The sequence below is a fragment of the Dermacentor silvarum genome, chromosome 4 (genome assembly GCF_013339745.2).
Source record: "Dermacentor silvarum isolate Dsil-2018 chromosome 4, BIME_Dsil_1.4, whole genome shotgun sequence".
Classification (NCBI taxonomy): Eukaryota; Metazoa; Arthropoda; class Arachnida; order Ixodida; family Ixodidae; genus Dermacentor; species Dermacentor silvarum.
The window spans coordinates 216,624,704-216,642,564 of record NC_051157.2 but is presented as its reverse complement, the minus strand read 5'-3'; the positions used below and the strand labels follow the sequence as shown (position 1 = coordinate 216,642,564).

The 17,861-nt window shown below is 46.8% G+C and overlaps 2 long non-coding RNA genes and 1 pseudogene across 2 annotated transcripts; 2 read left to right on the top strand and 1 right to left on the bottom strand.

Moving 5' to 3' along the window:
- The first annotated feature begins 8,590 nt into the window (after nt 1-8,590).
- On the top strand, nt 8,591-9,907 carry LOC125944933 (uncharacterized). The gene is made up of 3 exons (XR_007466624.1): nt 8,591-8,669; nt 9,081-9,242; nt 9,776-9,907. It is a non-coding gene; the product is annotated as an uncharacterized LOC125944933 (long non-coding RNA).
- A 246-nt stretch (nt 9,908-10,153) lies between these two features.
- Nucleotides 10,154-14,571, top strand: LOC125945131 (uncharacterized; annotated as a pseudogene).
- Nucleotides 14,572-16,447: 1,876 nt separating this feature from the next.
- Nucleotides 16,448-17,079, bottom strand: LOC125944936 (uncharacterized). The gene is made up of 3 exons (XR_007466627.1): nt 17,018-17,079; nt 16,820-16,884; nt 16,448-16,721 (listed from the first exon to the last, which is right to left on the bottom strand). It is a non-coding gene; the product is annotated as an uncharacterized LOC125944936 (long non-coding RNA).
- Between the last annotated feature and the right edge of the window lie 782 nt (nt 17,080-17,861).

The window sequence follows — 17,861 nt, the reverse complement described above, 5'->3', positions numbered from 1 at the left end:
ATACGACTGATTACGACCGATTGTGTCCGGAACGCACACGGGTTTACTTTACTTGTGCTACATCGCAGCCATCTTGGAAGCTCCCCTGCGGTCTACCAGGGTTGACTTCCTACATTCCAAAATGTGCTATGCATGGACACTACAGATGGTATTCCTAATTAAATAAACGCAATCACTCTTTTGATGATCCAAATATAATCTCACTATCAGGCAGGGAGCAGTCTACTTGACTGGAGCAGTATTTTTTTATTTGGGGTGTTGCTACGCTGCGCTCCGCAACACCCCAACGACCGCCGCTTCGCGTCGGCGCCCGACACCGTGGCTTCCGCCACGGCACCGGGGTTCAACCGACCGCGCTGGCAAACAGAGAGGGAAAAAAAGAAAAGCGTGATACCACGAAAAAAAATTTCTAGCGAAGGCGGAATTCGAACCAGCGTACGCCTGGTCTCAACGCGAGCGCCATAACCACTAGGCCATATAGCCATCTTCTTTCTTCTCTTTAAATAGGCCATATAGACGTTTTCACGAGAGCGCTTCCGACGGTCTGGCTTGGAGAGTATGTGTCAGTGTTGCCTGTTCGGTCTGGACTGTGAGCTTGCCTTGCGCTTGCATTGCGGAGTGGTAGCTTTCCTTCGACGTTTACGTTTATTTTTGTCACGAATGACTTACGCTCCTAAATAATGGCATATATACTCATCAAAAGGATACAGGCCAGTACTGTGCAGTTTATGGGTGCACAAACAACTAGCGGAAAATAACGATTTTGGGGACTAAGAGTGTCCACAACACAGCACTTCGCGAGACCACTGCCGCGATGTGGTATGTTCACGCTTCGCCGGTTTCCTGCATCACCTGAGGCCTTGGCATTCAGTCTAATGTGAACCGATGCACACATCAGTAGAATAACGCATTTTCATAAACTTTTTTCGGCACATTCCCAATAGGTTGCGAGAATTGTCAGCTCTTCGATGGCAATATTTTCTCGTATGTAGTGGCAGAGGCTGCATTTGTTATTCTTTCAACACGACTTCATTTCTAGTGCCTAACGGGGTCACACGGCGCACTTTTGATCGTGATCTAGCCCGATATGGGTCGAATTTCTTAGTCGCGATTGGCTCTTTGCTCAATCTGCGGAAGGGAGCACAATCGCGGTCGAACATGCCAGATCGGTCTCGATCGCTATCAAAAGTGGCCGTGTGACCCGGTATAAGAACAAATTGGAGCACTCTGCGATAGAACTAGTCGGGTAAATACACTTCGCAAGAGCTGGAAATATCGGTGTCCTATGGAAGATGTATGCAGACACCTGTGTCCACCAAAACATTGTCTCTGCTTTCACACGACACACCGGCGCGGCCCTGCCCATAAGGTAATTAACTTCAACAGTGTGGTGCGGCATCGAGCTCACCCATCTTTGAGCGTTGTCTATGTGCTTGGGCAGCAAGATAATGCAAAAACGCACGTGTCAACAACATCAGCGCGGCCTAGCGCTAGTGCTAGATTTCGGAAACCGTATCACGGCCGGGATCGACTAGCGTGCGCGCTCAGCTTCTTATGGCCTTCGCATAGGGGCTAGTTCTTGCCTATCGCCACTGCTTGGTGTGGGGCGCTGCATCCTCACAGTGCTCAGCTGTTCCCAGCCGATTTGTGCAGCGCGCGCAACGCTGGAGATGTGGTCAACAAGTCGCCTAATTGTAGAGGACGCGTAATGGTTCATCTAGGCTTCTTATAAATGCATGCAGTGTAACCGTATTAATACATCGAGCTCCTTTAAATTCATTGGGGAACGTGGAGATGCATGCGCGGGGAGAACAACTCTCCGCCATCAACGCATATGCATTTTGAGGAATGAAAAGAAATATTTATTGCTCCGTAGGCACATATGCCCCTGTCACACGTGCACATGTAATGTAATTTGCAGTAAATGTGATTCATACCGATGTCATTGCGGTCTTTGCGCTCCCAGTCTACACGGGTAAACAAAATGGCATTCGCAATTTATGGCATGTTTATTCGGCAGGCTGCTATGACAACGAGACCTTAAAATCGTGCGTCTTGTTTACATATTTTCACTATATTGTTGGCACACAATGCTAAACATTGGATGGCTATTTGAAAATATATTACACTTCGTTTTAACTTAACGATATTTGTATTTTTTGCCAACCCACCGTCGTCGAGGTTACACAAGTCGCGCGTAAATGAGTTCGGGAAACCTCATTCACTGGGCGAATGTCATTAGCTGTGAATGTCATTCGCTATGCCCGTGTAGAAGCAACGAAAATGGCAGTAACACTTAATCTCAGTCGCTGCGAATGACATTACACGTGCCGTGTGACAAGGTCAATGGTTGCCATACTTTCAGGCGAAAACTTGCGGACATAGTAGTTCACAATTGTGTCTTATTCACAATTACAATCTAAAGTGTTTCCTTGCGGCTTGTGTACATAGGCCGAAGGCTTGTCGTTTTCCGTAAGTCAGTGGTTCGAGTGATTTACAAGGGTGTTCTCAGAAACTCTCGGCATTATGAATCGTCTCGCATGGCTGTCAACATCTTCAGGGCAGCTCAAGATGGGAGCGCGTTGTAATTAGGGTTGGACTGCTATTCCTGCGTGGTAGCTGTGTTCGGAGGCTTTATAAAAAAAAACACTATCTCGTCTAAAGGTGCTAGAAACTCAGGCTAGGAACTCAGTGCTGGGAACTGGTTAAAAAAAAAACACTGGGTGTGTTCCCGGAACGGGACTTGCAATACCGAACGCAGCAATACACCATCACACAACAGTTATATACCGATGTGCACTGAACGGCGCCAATTCTTGGCTGTGGACGCGCGTACTAAAGGCTGAACGACCGTCTTCAGGAGCCCACAAATTACTGCATGCTGAACATCACTGATAGAGTACCGAATAAAATGCGCGGGAAAACAATCATGCGAGCGCGAAACCAAGCGCATGCACGCGGAGCAGGGAGGAAGGGTAGTGTCGCAGCGCCCCTATCGCCGGCAGGTGGCGAAAACGTGCAGAGAAACTCTCCCATTGTTTGCCCGACGGGTGAGAAGGCCGTAAGAAGCGAGCGCGGCCGGGCTCGAGCGCGCCCGCCTAGAGCACTGCACGGGCCGATTTTTGCGGCCCGGGCCCGGCCCGGGCCCGTTTTTACATTGGGCGGCCCGCCCGAGCCCGATCAAAACTTTTATGGCGAGACCCGGGCCCGGCCCGGGCCCGCAAATAATCTACGTTACCCGCCCGGCCCGGCCCGCCACCCCTTTACCTTAAGCCCGAGCCCGGCTCGAACCGGCCCGAGCCCGGCCCGAGACCGAAAAATACATGTTTTTCAGAGTTGAGGACGCCCGAGAATAACTCGAAGAAAGCCCGAGCCCGGCCCGGGCCCGCGTCAAAAAACCCGAGCCCGGCCCGGGCCCGGGTCAAAAAGCACACGCCGTGCCCGAGCCCGGCCCGAGCCCGTGAAAAAACTGCTCTACCCGGCCAGGCACGGCCCACGGGCCGGGCCGGGCTCGGGCTTTCGGGTAAGCCCGAGCCCGTGCAGTGCTCTACGCCCGCCATTCGAGCCCGGCCGCGTATTTCTATTTGCGCCCGCGTACACCGCTCGACCGCTGGCGCCTACTCTGCGCCGCTCGTGCGTACCGCGTTTCTAGGTGGTTGCTTTCGCCGAGGGCGCTCGAACGCAGTCATATTGTTTGCATGAATGCAAGGCCTGGAAGCGTGGCTGTATAGCGGAGTGGTGACGGCGCACGCTTAAGGGTTATGCGTACGTGGGTTCGAATCCCGCTTTAGCTAACATTTGTTTTTATTTTAATATCACGAATTTTCTTTTTTTTTCCTCTCTGTTTGCCAGCGCGGTCGGTTGAAAGCCGGTGCCACGGCGGAAGCCGTGGTGCCGGGCGCCGACGCGAAGCGGCGGTCGTTGGGGTGTTGCGGAGCGCAGCGTAGAGCCCGGCCGTACCGTATAATGTGCTAACTGAGCGTGGCGTAGAAACGCGCTAAATGCGCCACGTGAGTAAGAACGTAAAAAACGGTATTCGCATGGGTACGCGGACAATAGCATCATGCTTGCAAGAATAACAGTAACGAGAAAAATAAATTATTCGCACAGCCGATCAGTGAAATACTTACGTGCGTGCAGTGACCGCTTCGCTGACCACTAAGCGCTTTTCACTCACGGCAGTAGTGGTTTACAGTCATATGCATTTGTATTTATTCGACAATTGTTAAGACTCGACATTACTTTATTATGAACATAGCACAGTAAGACGGTGTAAGGGAAACAAGAGAAAGAGCAGAGATGGCCCTGACGCTGCAATATTATGGGCTTATTTCCCTTCAGAGATAGCGCACACGAACAATTCTTGCCGTACGCGATATGTTCAATACAAACTTCGCGCACGATCTACGTTAAGGTTCACCGTGAGCGAAGCTTGTTCCAAATTCAGACATTCGAAAGAATTGCCATTCCAGGTAAACAAACGTACAAAAATAGATAAACAAATATATCTTTATAACAAGTCCTGTTATAATCCCTATTGGGATTGACAGTATGTATAAATAAATAAATACTAAAAATAAAAATCTAGCACGTGGGCTGTATCAGTTGCGCTGGCATCTGTGATCACTGCTGCGCGTCGGTTCGCTGCAGGTACCGCGCTGCTCGATACCCACGCTTATGCTTTCACATTTGGTTATAAACACCCTGCACCACACCAGATCCAATAAATTTTGCATGATTGAGCTGTTCAGTTGCGTCGGCAGCGAATGGAGTAACCACCGCATATCAACCAACCATTGACACGCATCGTCGGGCCGCCGGCGCCTGGTTCTAAGCATTGCCCGACAGCTACATACGTGCCTGCTTTCGCTAAATGAGGCAACCCTCAACCGCGAAACGTAATAGTGATCAGATTCAATCGACGATACGGTCACATGTGCCCATCAATAACAATGAAATATACCGCTGATTAGCACGCCAGGTCTCGACGAAGCAGACGCGGATGCCGCCGCTACCGACGACGAAACACCACATCCACTGGCTAGGCTTGCTGTTGCCATGGCACACTACACTGAGCGTTCACGCCAGCACGTGAAACATGTAACAAGTCAAGCGGCACAAGACAAGCGAAGCGGAAGGAAACAATCGAAATAATGCGCGGTGAAGATCACACAACCGAAGTGCGGCCGGCCTGCTCTCGCAAGGCACACAGTCCAAAATGGCGGCATAGCATGTTCTGACGCTAGACGTCGCCCGTGTCAGCCAATGGCGCAGCTCAAACGTCGGTTTGTGAAAAGGTCTATAGCCACGCTTCCAAAGCATGCATGCATGCGAACTAGATTGTACCATTGTCTAGTACACTCTAATACGAACCATATGATTGCGTTCGAGCGCCCTCAGCGAAAGAAACCACTTAGAAACATGGTACGCGCGAGCGGCGCATGGCGGCGCCAGCAGTCGAGCACTGAGCTTGGGCGCAAATAGAAACACGCAGGTTGACCGGGCGGCGACTTTACAATTGCTAGAAGGTACAGCGGAGACTTCCGCTTAACACGTGTTGTCATGGCAATCGTGGAGCTCCTAGGTGCCTAGGGGCATAGTCGCTTAGGGACTTTTGAGGCACTGGTCTCCGCTGAGCGAGGCTCTCTTATCTCCGGGACCGGGCGCAGCGACCTTGCCGAGCGCAGCGCCTACGTGCGAGCGAATCGTTTAGGGCGCGTTGAATGTCTGGCGGTGTCTGGCCCACGCCGGCCGCGCTTCATTATTGTAGCGTTTGTTCTAGTGGCGGAAATCCTTACAGTTAGTGGTCGTGTGGCATGACGGCTTTGATCTCGGTGAACTGTGGTGGTGTAAACAAGCTGATACTGCTCGCGTTTGTACCACGGTGCTGCGGCAGAAGCCGCAGTGCCGGGCGCCAACGCGAAGCGCAGCGTAGCAACACCCGAAATAAAAAAAATACTGCTCCAGTCAGGTAGACTACTCCCTCCCTGATAGTGAGATTAAAATTGGTTCATCAAAACAGTGATGCGTTTATTTAGGAATATCATCGTTTGTCTCTCGCACCTTGTCTACGCCGATCAAGTGAAATACTTATTATTAATGTGTGCGCGGTTTACGCTTGTTTACACCACCACAGTTCACCGAGATCAAAAGCCGCCATGCCACCCCACCACTACTGCAAGGATTTCCGCCACTAAAACAAACACTACAATAATAAAGCGCGGCCGGCGTGGCCCAGACACCGCCCGACATTCAACGCGCCCTAAACGATTCGCTCCATACGCACGTAGGAGCTGCGCTCGGCAAGGTCGCTGCGCGCGGTCCCGGAGATAAGCCACGCTGAATAACTAGCAGCCGCCACGCCAGACCAGTGCCTCAAAAGTACTTAAGCGATTATGTCCCTAAGCGCCTAGGAGCTCCACGATTGCCATGACAACACGTGCTAAGAGGAAGTCACGTGACCCGCAGTGCCACGCCCCCGATGTATCTTCTAGCAATTGGAAAGTCGGGACCCGGCGCGCGCGCGCGCGCGGAGGTTGCGGTACGTCACGCCAGGTTGGCTACGCCGCGCCAGGCGTATCGCCGTTCCCCTACAGTCCAACGTCGCGCAGCCACCGCAGCTGGAGTAGCGCATGCACAGAAAACTGCGCCGCTCCATGCCGCCTGTCTTGGCACATCGAAACGAATCTTCTCGCGCACTTTTATTGCGATAGCAATTATATGGACACTTCAACCGGATTTCTGCCGTCGCCGTCGCCGTGAGGTTCCGTATAGATAAAATCTTCGCCGCGCGCCGTATGCCTCAGCGGAAGCGTGCGGGGACGCGCGCTATCACGGAGAGCGAACGCACTCAATCTCCCACGCGCAAGCAAGGAAGCGGAAAGCCAGCGCCGGAGGGAGCAGGGGGGGGGGGGGGGCACTTCTCTGCCAAGAACCGCGCTCGTCCGCACAGTCTCTTATCTCCACACGGCTCTGACCTTTATGCTCCCTGCATTCGCCGCTCAGTTTCCGTTGAAGCGATAGACCACACGTACATACGCTCGCTGCCAGCGTTTTGACAATCGTTGACAGCAGTCATTCAGTGTGATCTATTCATGTTTGTTTGTGCGCGCTCACACCACGCTTGTTCATTCAGTTAGTAATAGTCGGGCCACATTTTCCAACGCACGCTACACATGCAATGCTGCCCAGATCGGCAGTGCAGCACTACAGGTGTGTCCCTTCGCACGCGCTGCCCACGGTAAGCGCTTCTCATAAACACCACCGTTTCACACGCGCCTTCTCGTGGTCATCGAGTCTCTCTTCATGTCGGTCTACTTACGCCGCAGCACACCTGCTTACTTAATCAGCTCATGTTTACTACAATTCATATTGCTACCAAGGCCGCTAACCTTACTTCGTATGACATTGCTGTGTTGCTATCGCATTCATTGCTTCGCCCTTAGGGCGAAACTGTGACATTTTTTTCTGTCGGTATAGCGATCGCCACCGCGGACCGGACTGTTGCTCGGCGATGGCACGGACGCAGACACATTCCGCAAGACGAAACATTATTCTCGCGTTCTTGGTCTGCGTCGCAAGTGGTCTCTTCCATAGGGATATATTTGACAAGTGTCCATAGTGTGGCGAGTACCACCACCTAGTACAGGAGCGTGAATATCATTCCAAGTATTTCAGGTAATTGACAACGTTGCTCCTTTCGGAATTGTGTAGCTCCAGCTCGGTTAAAAATATTATACGCAACTACCATGCATTCGTCGCACGCAGGATGGCAAAGGCATCGTTCGACAAGCTGCTGAGCCTTGTTTACCACAGGCTTGTTCATCCTCCAACTCACAGGAGGCCCATCTCACCGGCAGAGAGACTCGCGGTGATATTGAGGTAAAATATACGCTGCTCATATTTCCTAGAAGTTAGCCAATGCGACCACGAGCCGACGTGCATGCATGTGTACTGTGGCTTTAGAAAATTACGTTTTTGCTAACATGTCGCAAGAATTCGTTCCGTAAATATGCTTTTTTTTCGTGTTCCCTACTTCTCATAATTTAAGGGCCCCTAAACCACCCAGAGGCCGAAGTTTAGTTCAGGCGTTGCACTTGTGCACGAGTCTACAACGAACACGTAGCCGCGAGAATTTTTCGAAATAGTGCCGTAATAGCGGAGTTACGCGCGTTTGATGATCGAAAAACGGCCCTCCCTCGTTTCGCTCTTTCCTTCGCTACTCTCCTCGTCGGCTGGTCTCCCCTCCTCGCCGAGTGCTGCTCGAAATGTCACGTGACAAACGTCATCGCCAACGCGCTTCTCAAAACACTGCCTACTTCCGGTTAAGGCACGTCCACTCGAGCCATGATGCTAGCGGCACATATAGACGCCCACACGTCAAGTTTCATCCTAGACGCCAGCGCTCGTTCCTCCCCTGGCGGAGCATTTCACCTCCCACGGGTGTACATTTCCGCCGCTTCCAGAGCTCGCGCAAGCCCGCGTTGCACGCGAAACATTGCAATGGCGCCTCTTCGGAAGCGTGGTAATTACTGTTGTGTTGTTAACTGCCATAACAGCAATGTAAACACGAAAGGGTTGATGCCACCAGTCAGATTCTACCGATTCCCAACTAAATGGTACGAAAAAAGCAGACGACAGGCATGGATTACCGCAGTGCGCCGAACAAAGTAAGTAAACAACTTTTTTTTTCCCTTTCGCCTGTCTTTAACTTGGTGTGTTGCGTGTTTACGTTGTATAAACAACTTTTGTTGCATGCGCTAGCAGTGGTCGGAGTTCACGCGTGCCGAGAAACTGAATGTGTGCGCGGTGCGTTGAACATGACTAGTGTTCATTCCTGCATCACCACTGCACCGTTCGATCGAGCTACTAGGAGATACACGCCCGCGTCTTGGTCGCGCCGGCATTGGTGAAGTAGAAACAATTACTAGTGCTTTTAACTTATTTCTCTTGACCACTGTTCAAAATTACTATTTTCGCTCCTGTCGATATTATATACTGTAGTGGACGTACTTGTTAAAGTTGTGTACGTATGTCGTATTTGTGCATTGCGGTGATATATTTTGTATATTTCCGCATAGTGCTGATGGAAGTCCGTGGTCGCCAACAGAGACAACACGGATTTGTAGCAGACATTTTGTTGGAAACTGCAAGAATGACAGTAACCAACACCCGTCGTATGTGCCGACCATTTTTCCGGCGGCGTACAAGAAACGGACACCTGACCCAGAAGTGGCGCAGAGGTATGATGGCCTGGGGAGCACAGGATTCAGTGCGCGTTTTAAATCATTTCGCCTCCGTGCCCTGCGAGAATTTGTACCGCGCGCGTCCTTGATAGTTAAGTAAAGCAAAAAATAGAAACTGTGCAGTACTGACCTCAGCCCGCATAGTCACTGGATTTCAGCGAGTACGGTCGTTAAAACACAATCGAGACAGTCCACGCAGCTAGATTTCAAACCAGAAGATGTCATAATGCAATTTTTGTCTCGGTGCACAAGAACAACCGTGCCTAAAAAGCTGGGCCGTGCAGGAAATTTTCTCGAGGATAGAATTTTCTAGACAGGAAATTTTCTCGAGAATAGAATGCCCAGTCTCCCCCCCTTTGCATGTTCATCACCCCTTGGCTACTCCCCTGCAGCTGTGTCACCGTGGTAAAGTATCTGTGATAGATATGCTAAAAGTTGACTACCATTCAGCTGATGAAAGGACAGACGAAACATAAACCTCGCAATGAATCGCTTGATGTAACCCGTGCCACACTCTTTTATTTTCTTAGGTGGAAACGGCGTTTTGAAAGGGCAGCCAGAACAAATTCTGCGGAGCAGGCTGTGCCGCAGAGTACTCCTCAAGTTGATCCAGCAGTGCAAGATCAAGATACCACTGCTTGCCTGGGCTTCGATGACACACTTTCTAAGTGATTTGGAATCACCAGAGATGCCTCTTGCACCCATCAGTGATGATGACCCTCAGCCTTCGGCAGTACCTTGTGAAAGACTAGGACAGGCTCATCCAGTTACACAAGCTGATGCTGTAAGCATACGTTTTTGAGATATCGAATTTGTTTTGTGTTACCTGTGATTTCACTCAGGCTGCCTACATTGAGCATTGCGTTAAATAATTGGCAGTCTCTTTTATTTTTGCAAACCCCGCAGGCATGCCAACAGAGCCAGAATGCCGAGTAAACCTGATCATCCTCCTGTCAACAACAAACGGGTCTGAGGCATCAACTCAAGTTTCTCACACCGAACAATGTGACAAGGTACAGTCATCACTACACATTTGCTGGGTTTATCTCATACTGTGTTGTTGGGTTACATCATAATGGTTGTAGCAATAATTTATCTATGGCAGACCTCGTATGAACACATTGAAGTATGTATTCCTAGTAATAAAAATATTTAGATCACTCTCATAATGGGTAAAAGCTGCCTTTTGTGACCGACATGGCCGATGATTTCATAACACTTTATAGCTAATGCCTTCATATGGTATGTCACATCACCATGCATGTTGCATTAACTTGCCTGAATTCGTACAAAATGTGGTGATAGGCATCATTTATCACCACTACAACGAAGTTCTCACCCGTCATGCAGCCACCACTTGCGACTCTTATCGAAGCACAGATGTATGTAAGAATATTTTATCACATGACATACCATTGTTAATGAAGCAGCAATAATGCTTGGGCTTGCTACACCGATCAATGACGTGGGCCTTTATATGCGACCTCCTACGCCCATGAAGAATAGCCACTTATAAGCAACTTTATTTTCTTAAAATTATCATTACAACTATACAATTAATAAATATGGCCTGAAAGTGCAGCTTACTGCTTGCATATTTGCTAAAGAGGCTACCTACTCATATTTGTGCTGATTGTGTGAAGTCAAGAGCAGCGGCAAGTACACGTGAAGTGCAGCCTGTAAGCTAACTTGTCAAAAAGCCCACCTGTACAAGCATCCATTAGGGGAAGAGGGACAGGAGAGGACTTGTACCACCGAACGCCGAGTTACCTCTGCCACTTCACCCCTAGAAGCATCCTTCTCTGCTTCTCTCTCTCCCCAAACAATGATGGGCTGTTAAGAGCAAGGGGATGGAGAGAACAGCACACAATTTTTTTCAAGGGATGTTTGCCGCTGAAACTTTGTCACTGGCTAAGGGTGGCTCTGATGTAGCTCTAAGTTTACTAAGTTGAGTATAACATGACTGGTAATATTTACATAACATGAGCCAGCACAGATTGACTAATGAAGCTTGTTGCTGGGCTAGTCGGTTCATGTTATACCTTAGACCATATCCTATCCACAGAGTGATCCATAGAGTGATAAAGCTATTTTGAAACACAGATCATGTTCAGAAAGTCAGAAATATATTCAATGCTGCTAGTCACTCAGTTGTACCTTAGACCATATGGTCGCTTAGCTCAAATAATGAAGGAGAGACGGGGTCAAGGGGAGCGCCAACTTTCGACTGTTTATTCATTTCTTTTTTCACTTATTATATATACGCAGACATGCTCAGCATACAGAAAACCATTTATCAAAAAATCTTTTTCCACTTGCAACAAAGAAACTGACGTATCACTGATACATGATGGCGCACGTGCCTAAATTTGAAAGGCCTCTAACAACTCACGTGCCGTGGCGTCCTTGCTTTTACCCAGAATCCGCACCTTATCCAGACGTGGCTGGCAATCATGTTCAGTTCAGTTTATTTCCTTAAAGGCCCCTTTTCAGGGGTGTTACATAAGGGGTGGGGTACGTCATGCAGCGAAAAATTCAACGTATTGACCAATGGGAATGATATTTCAAAAATGGTAGGTACACTGTGCAAACAAACACACATGTGAACTGCAGTGGTACGACAAATGTGCTCCATCTTTACCTTTTAACGAAAGTTCGTGTTCCCTTGCACGGTTGTTAACGCACCTTCCCGTCTGGCCGACATAAGTCAAGCCATGATAAATGGCAATCTCATAAACGACTCCTGTGGCACATTTCATATACGGCATGACGTGCTCATTATTGCAGCCACTTTTTTTGCTCCCATCAGACAGTATGCGCAGGCAGAGCTGACTGAGCTTGCGTGGCGCAGAGAAAACAATTGGTACCCCGTGCCTGTTTGCAACCTTCTTCAGGTTGTGGGCAACTCGGTGCATATAGGGTATGACCACTGGTCTTACCATACTCTGCGCTTGCTGCACCCTTGTGCTTAGTTGATCGCGCTTGAATTTTGGAAGCAGGGACTCTAAGACGGCGACAAGTAGTGTGCGGGGGAACCCAGCCAAAGACTGGCGATCCAGTTGGTTTTGAAAGCTCCTCTGTAAAGCGTGAGAGCACAACCGTACAAAAGCAGACTCAAGGCAGTGTTTAGCAATGGCCCTCTTAACAGTCTTTGAATGTGCTGTATCATAAGGCAGCAATTCCTTAGTGGTCTGAGGCGAGTAAAGCCAACAGGCACGACCCTTCTGCAAAGTGATGTTAAGATCTAAAAACGGTAAAGAATTGTGAACAGGTAATTAGTGAGTAAAAACGGAACCCTGCCCGAGACGGCAAAAGGCCGCTAAAATGTCATCGATAATTAGCTGACATGAGGTAGTCATTTGAGGTTTTAAACCAATTAAATTTTAAATACCCCCGCCCCCTTGATAAAATGTTCGTGCAAGCATGGTCGATACTTGATAAAAACAAATTGCAAAGCACTGGAGTGACACACGAGCCTATGCATATGCCTTGTCGTTGTACATAAAAATCTCCATTAAAATTGATGAAGGTGACCTGTAGATAAACTGCAACACGAACTATCTTTAGAAGGTAAACATGGAGCACATTTGCCGTCCCACTGGTGTTTACATTATTGCGAGCCACATCTGGATAAAGTGCGGATTCTGGGTAAAAGCAAGGAGGTCACGGCACGTGAGTTTAAGTTAGAGGCCTTTCATATTAAGGCACGTGGGCCATCATATATCAGTGATACATCAGTTTCTTCTTGGAAGCGGAAAAAGATTTTTTGATAAATGGTTGTGATTCGCACAATGTGCGTATGATGTTTTTTTCTGTATGCTGAGCATGTCTGTGCATAGATTATAAATGAAACAAGAAATGAATAAACAGTCGAAAGTTGGCGCTCCCCTTTTCCTCGTCCCTCCTTCATTATTTGCGCTAAGCGACCGTATGGTCAAAGGCATAACAGATTGACTAGCAGCTATGAAGACATTTCTGAACATGATATGTGCTTCAAGATAGCTATATCACTCTGTGCATAGGCTGGAAATGCTACATTGTTCTTAAAATAGTCACTTAGAAGTTTGTAAAAAATTTGCTTGTTAAGGCAGTATTTGAAAAGTTTTCTGTTGCTTTTGTAGGTCACTGGGACTGATGGAAGCTGGAAGAGGAAGTGTGAATTCTTTGGATTTGAGACACTTAAGCAAAAGGAGACTGCTTTGCGAGATATATATGCGGAGTCACCATACAGGTCTTTAGTCTTTTGCTCAATGTTCTGCCACAGCCCAGCTACCGAAGCACAGACATGACCCGTGAGGACAAGCTTTGTCTTTTCTTGGCCAAGCTTAAGCTTGGGATAAGCTTCAGTGCTTTAGCTGTGATTTTCGGAGTGGCTGCATCAACTGCATCCAGTTCATTTATAAAAACACTTGACATACTTAGCGCAGCCTTGAAGGAGTGGATATTTGTGCCACCAAGAGCTATCATCAAGCAGTGCATGCCACAGCCATTCAAAGATAATTACCCAGATTGTACATTTATTATCGACTGCACAGAAGTTCGAACTGAAATGCCATCAAAGCCCGACTGCCAGCACATACTCTACTCTAATTACAAGGGAGGCTATACATTGAAAGTCCTTGTTGGTATAATTCCAACGGAATGATAGCCTTCATGTCAGCGGTATATGGTGGGCGGCAGACTGATTCCTTTATTACCCAGGACTCTGGTTTTCTGAACCTTGTACAAGAAGGCGACATTATCTTGAGCGATAAAGGTTTTCCGCGTATCCGGACAGATGTGAAGGACAAAGGTGGTGTCATTTTGATGCCTCCCTTTAACTCGGGAGGTGGCCAACTTTCTCAAGAAGACATGGATGCAACATATAAAATTGCATCTCTGCGTATCCATGTCGAGCGGGTTATTCACAGACTGAAAGTGTACAGGATCCTGCGCAACACAGTGCCCTTGACTTTGGTGCCGCACATGGACAAGTGTTCTCGGTATGTGCTGCCTTGGTCAACATGCAGCCACCGATAATTCGAAAGAAAGAATGAGTGCATTGTTTGTAATACTTTGCAAGCGAGTTTTGGATGCAAAGGGAATTTAACACATAAATCAAGATTACCAGTGTTATGTCTTGCACACATGCTAGTGGAGTCATCATCATCATTAGCCTATATTAATGTCCACTGCAGGATCAAGGCCTCTCCCTGCGTTCTCCAAATTACCCTGTCTAATTGCTCTAGCTGCTTCCAACTTGCGCCTGCGAATTTCCTAACTTCATCATCCCACCTAGTTTTCTGCCGCCCTCGACTACGCTTTCCTTCTCTTGGTATCTATTCTGTAACTCTAATGCTCCACCGGTTATCCATCCTACGCAATACATGGCCTGCCCAGCTCCATTTTTCCCTAGGCAAGTATAAAGTGACAAATGTGGCATCGTGATGCACCGGCACATTTCCGTTTCTAATTTTCAACGATTTCTCATGTAGTTCATTCATCTGTGAGGCGTTTTTAGTTGTGTGCTGGGTGCACAGCATGATTGAGTTAGGTTGTGGTGCCCTGCAATATTTGTCTCTACTGTATACACAATTGTTTTTGTTTGCATATATGTATGGCTTATGCCTTCAATAAAGATTTCATTTACCAGTGCAGTCACCCTGTCCATCTCTAACCTTTGCCAGATATTGTACCTCGAACCCCGAGGTGGACATTGAACTAAACTAGCCAGCTTGTCATCTGCTATCCTTTTAACCCTCTTGAAAATCACATTGCGTGTACCTTGATGTATTGTTTTTCAGGTATTGGCAAGCTTCTAGAATAGACAAACAATGGGATTATTGGGTCTACGTTTTATTTTTGTCATAGGAAAGAACGTTTTATGAAATGATGTAACCTGTAGAATTCCAAGCACAGTGCATTCTTGCAATGCTAAATATGTGCAGTAATGTGATTTTTAAGACAAAAGCCAATGTTTATGTGACTGGATTAAAAAAACTATGCCACGCGCAGGTAGCAAATGTAAACTGGCATCCGCAACAACATATTTGCACTAAAAATACAGCATGTAAGCATGGTATGTTGCCCAGCATCATAAGTTCACGACACCACATTTTTATTGATTTCACATACTTCAAACTAAACGCATAAAGGTAAGTACATTCAGAAACATTAAATTGCATTAAAACATAGCATACAAAAGCAACTGCCCTGTCCAAAAGAGTAATAAATATTGGATATAGACTAGATACATAGTAAAATCAACAGGCACTGTACTTTCATTTCAAAGCTTTGGCCACTGAACAGGGTAGTAACATAAGCATAAACACATATTATTCGAGTTTTTATACCTGGATGGTCCATCCAGGTATAAACTTTAAAAATATCACAAATAATAAAATAGATAACTGCACATATTTTCTCCTGCCACGTGAGGCCACTAAACATTGCATGTAGGCTAGACACGTTACCATATTGGAGACACTGTATTCATATTTTCAAAGCTGTGGCATAGCCACGCCATCTCAACCGGTATTAATGTAGACCTAAGCACTATATGGATGCAGTACACCTTATAAACATCAGAAATTATAAATACTAAAGTTTTCTACAGGACAGTGTGACACAACTATATTGCATGTAGACTAGACTCACAAATCTTTATGAAGGCACTGTATTCACATTTTCAAAACTCGGGCATGTCCCATGCCAACTTGTAGGTAGTGACAGTAGAAAACACACTCTCACACTTCGTCTACCAGTATGCAGCAAACAAAAAACATCACACATGGCAGAAATAAATAAATGCATGTTTCATCCAGAATTTGGTGGCACTAAAATATTGCTTGTAGACGAAACACACCACACATACAAATTAAAATAAAAGCACTGCACTTTCGAAGCTCTGACAATAAATGACTGCACTTTACCAACATTCCAACTTTTAAAGTGCATATACCCCTAAGCATTTTTTAAAGCGAACTGAAAATATCACATTGTGAGAACATAAACATGTTTGCGGACATGATGCAGCAATACTTCACAGAATGCCTCTTTAAAATTCTGACCTAAAAATGAAAACTCACGCGATGGAAACAGTTAAAATAATATTAAAACAGAGCAGGCACAAAGAACTTGAAATAAAAATACTCCATTTAGGGATGAGCTCCCACAAAAACGCTTCATCCTCTTTACAGCAACTATTACACACTGATCTTGACTGTACACAAAGAGCAAAGCTTTCTGCAAATTAAGAACATACATTTGGACCTGCAACTGAGTGTAGTATTGGTGTGACTTTCTTAATTCAATTTTGTCATCAATGAATATCAAATATGGAAGCTCACAATGCCGTTCTTCGTATCTGATAAATGGTGTATCCTTGAATTTATATGTGCACTTGATTTCAATCAGGACAGTCTCATTAGCAAGCTGTACAAGTCCGTCGGGGCTGCAGCACAGCCAAGGTTGCTCAGGAAGAACCACCAGTCCAGTCTAGAGAATACAGATATGACAATGAGGTTTGGGATACCGCTATATGCAGAATATATTTTTGCACCTTCAGTGCTTTACATAAAAGGAAGGAGTCCTACCTGCACAATTCTTGCTCCAAGCCTTCTCTCCAGGTCCTCTCGTGCTGTGCCTTCAGTTGTAATTCCTGCAATGATATTTTTTGACAGTACAATACAAAATCAGTACTAATGGTTTTGTGGAATAACCCATAAAGGCACTTCAGACTAGCCAAGCCAAAATTATTCTTTCCTTTTGGTAGTGTAAAGTGAAAAACGCACCATAGCACATGGCAGCACTCTTGTAGGAGCTGGATTTCAGGAGTTGCTGAGCAGCTTTCTGAGCCCTTTGTCATCCCTTTTTGTCCGAATCAGGTGTGCTTTGTACTGCTGATGCGAAGCCTCCTCTCCTGATGCCATCGCATATTGTGAAACATGAAATATGTCACTCCAGCCCATTGTGTGCACTCCAACTCTAAAATTTATTCCTTACATACCGTGTACAGCTTGATTGTCCTTGTGTCAATAAAGCTAATTGACAAGGGCTTTGCTCAAGAGTGACCTTTTCTTGATACTTTTCTCTGTGATCACTTTTCATTTCCACCAAAAAATCTCTTTGCTGGGTTGTCCCATCCTCCATCACATTCAGAAGATGGTACACAGGCCGGTGTGACATTTGTTTGAGAAGTTCTCAAGGGTGTCTTTCTCTGCGCCTTTGATACCTGCTCACAACAGTGTCGAGCACCTCTCTGCAAGTAAGCTCATCAGCACTGAGCTGCATCAACTCGAGCACTTCCTTTAGGGGCAGTCAATCTCGGGTAGCTCATCAGTGTTGTTCTTGGCACAATTTTGATGTCTGGAGCTGTTGATTTCTTACCTGTTGCACAGATTAAGAGAACACGGCAGCATATATTGACACATTTTGGTTCCAATGTCGATGTACATAGTCAGTTTAATATTATAAAACTCAACACTAAGACACCTTAAGGTTGACTAGACTGAGCATAGCAATGTCTACCAATGAAAGACATGTTCTAAATTACCCCAAAACAAAATTATATTCCCAATTTAGGTCAGTGACGTGTTTTGTATTCCCAGTCAGAGCCTTTTTCCTACTGTGAGCAAA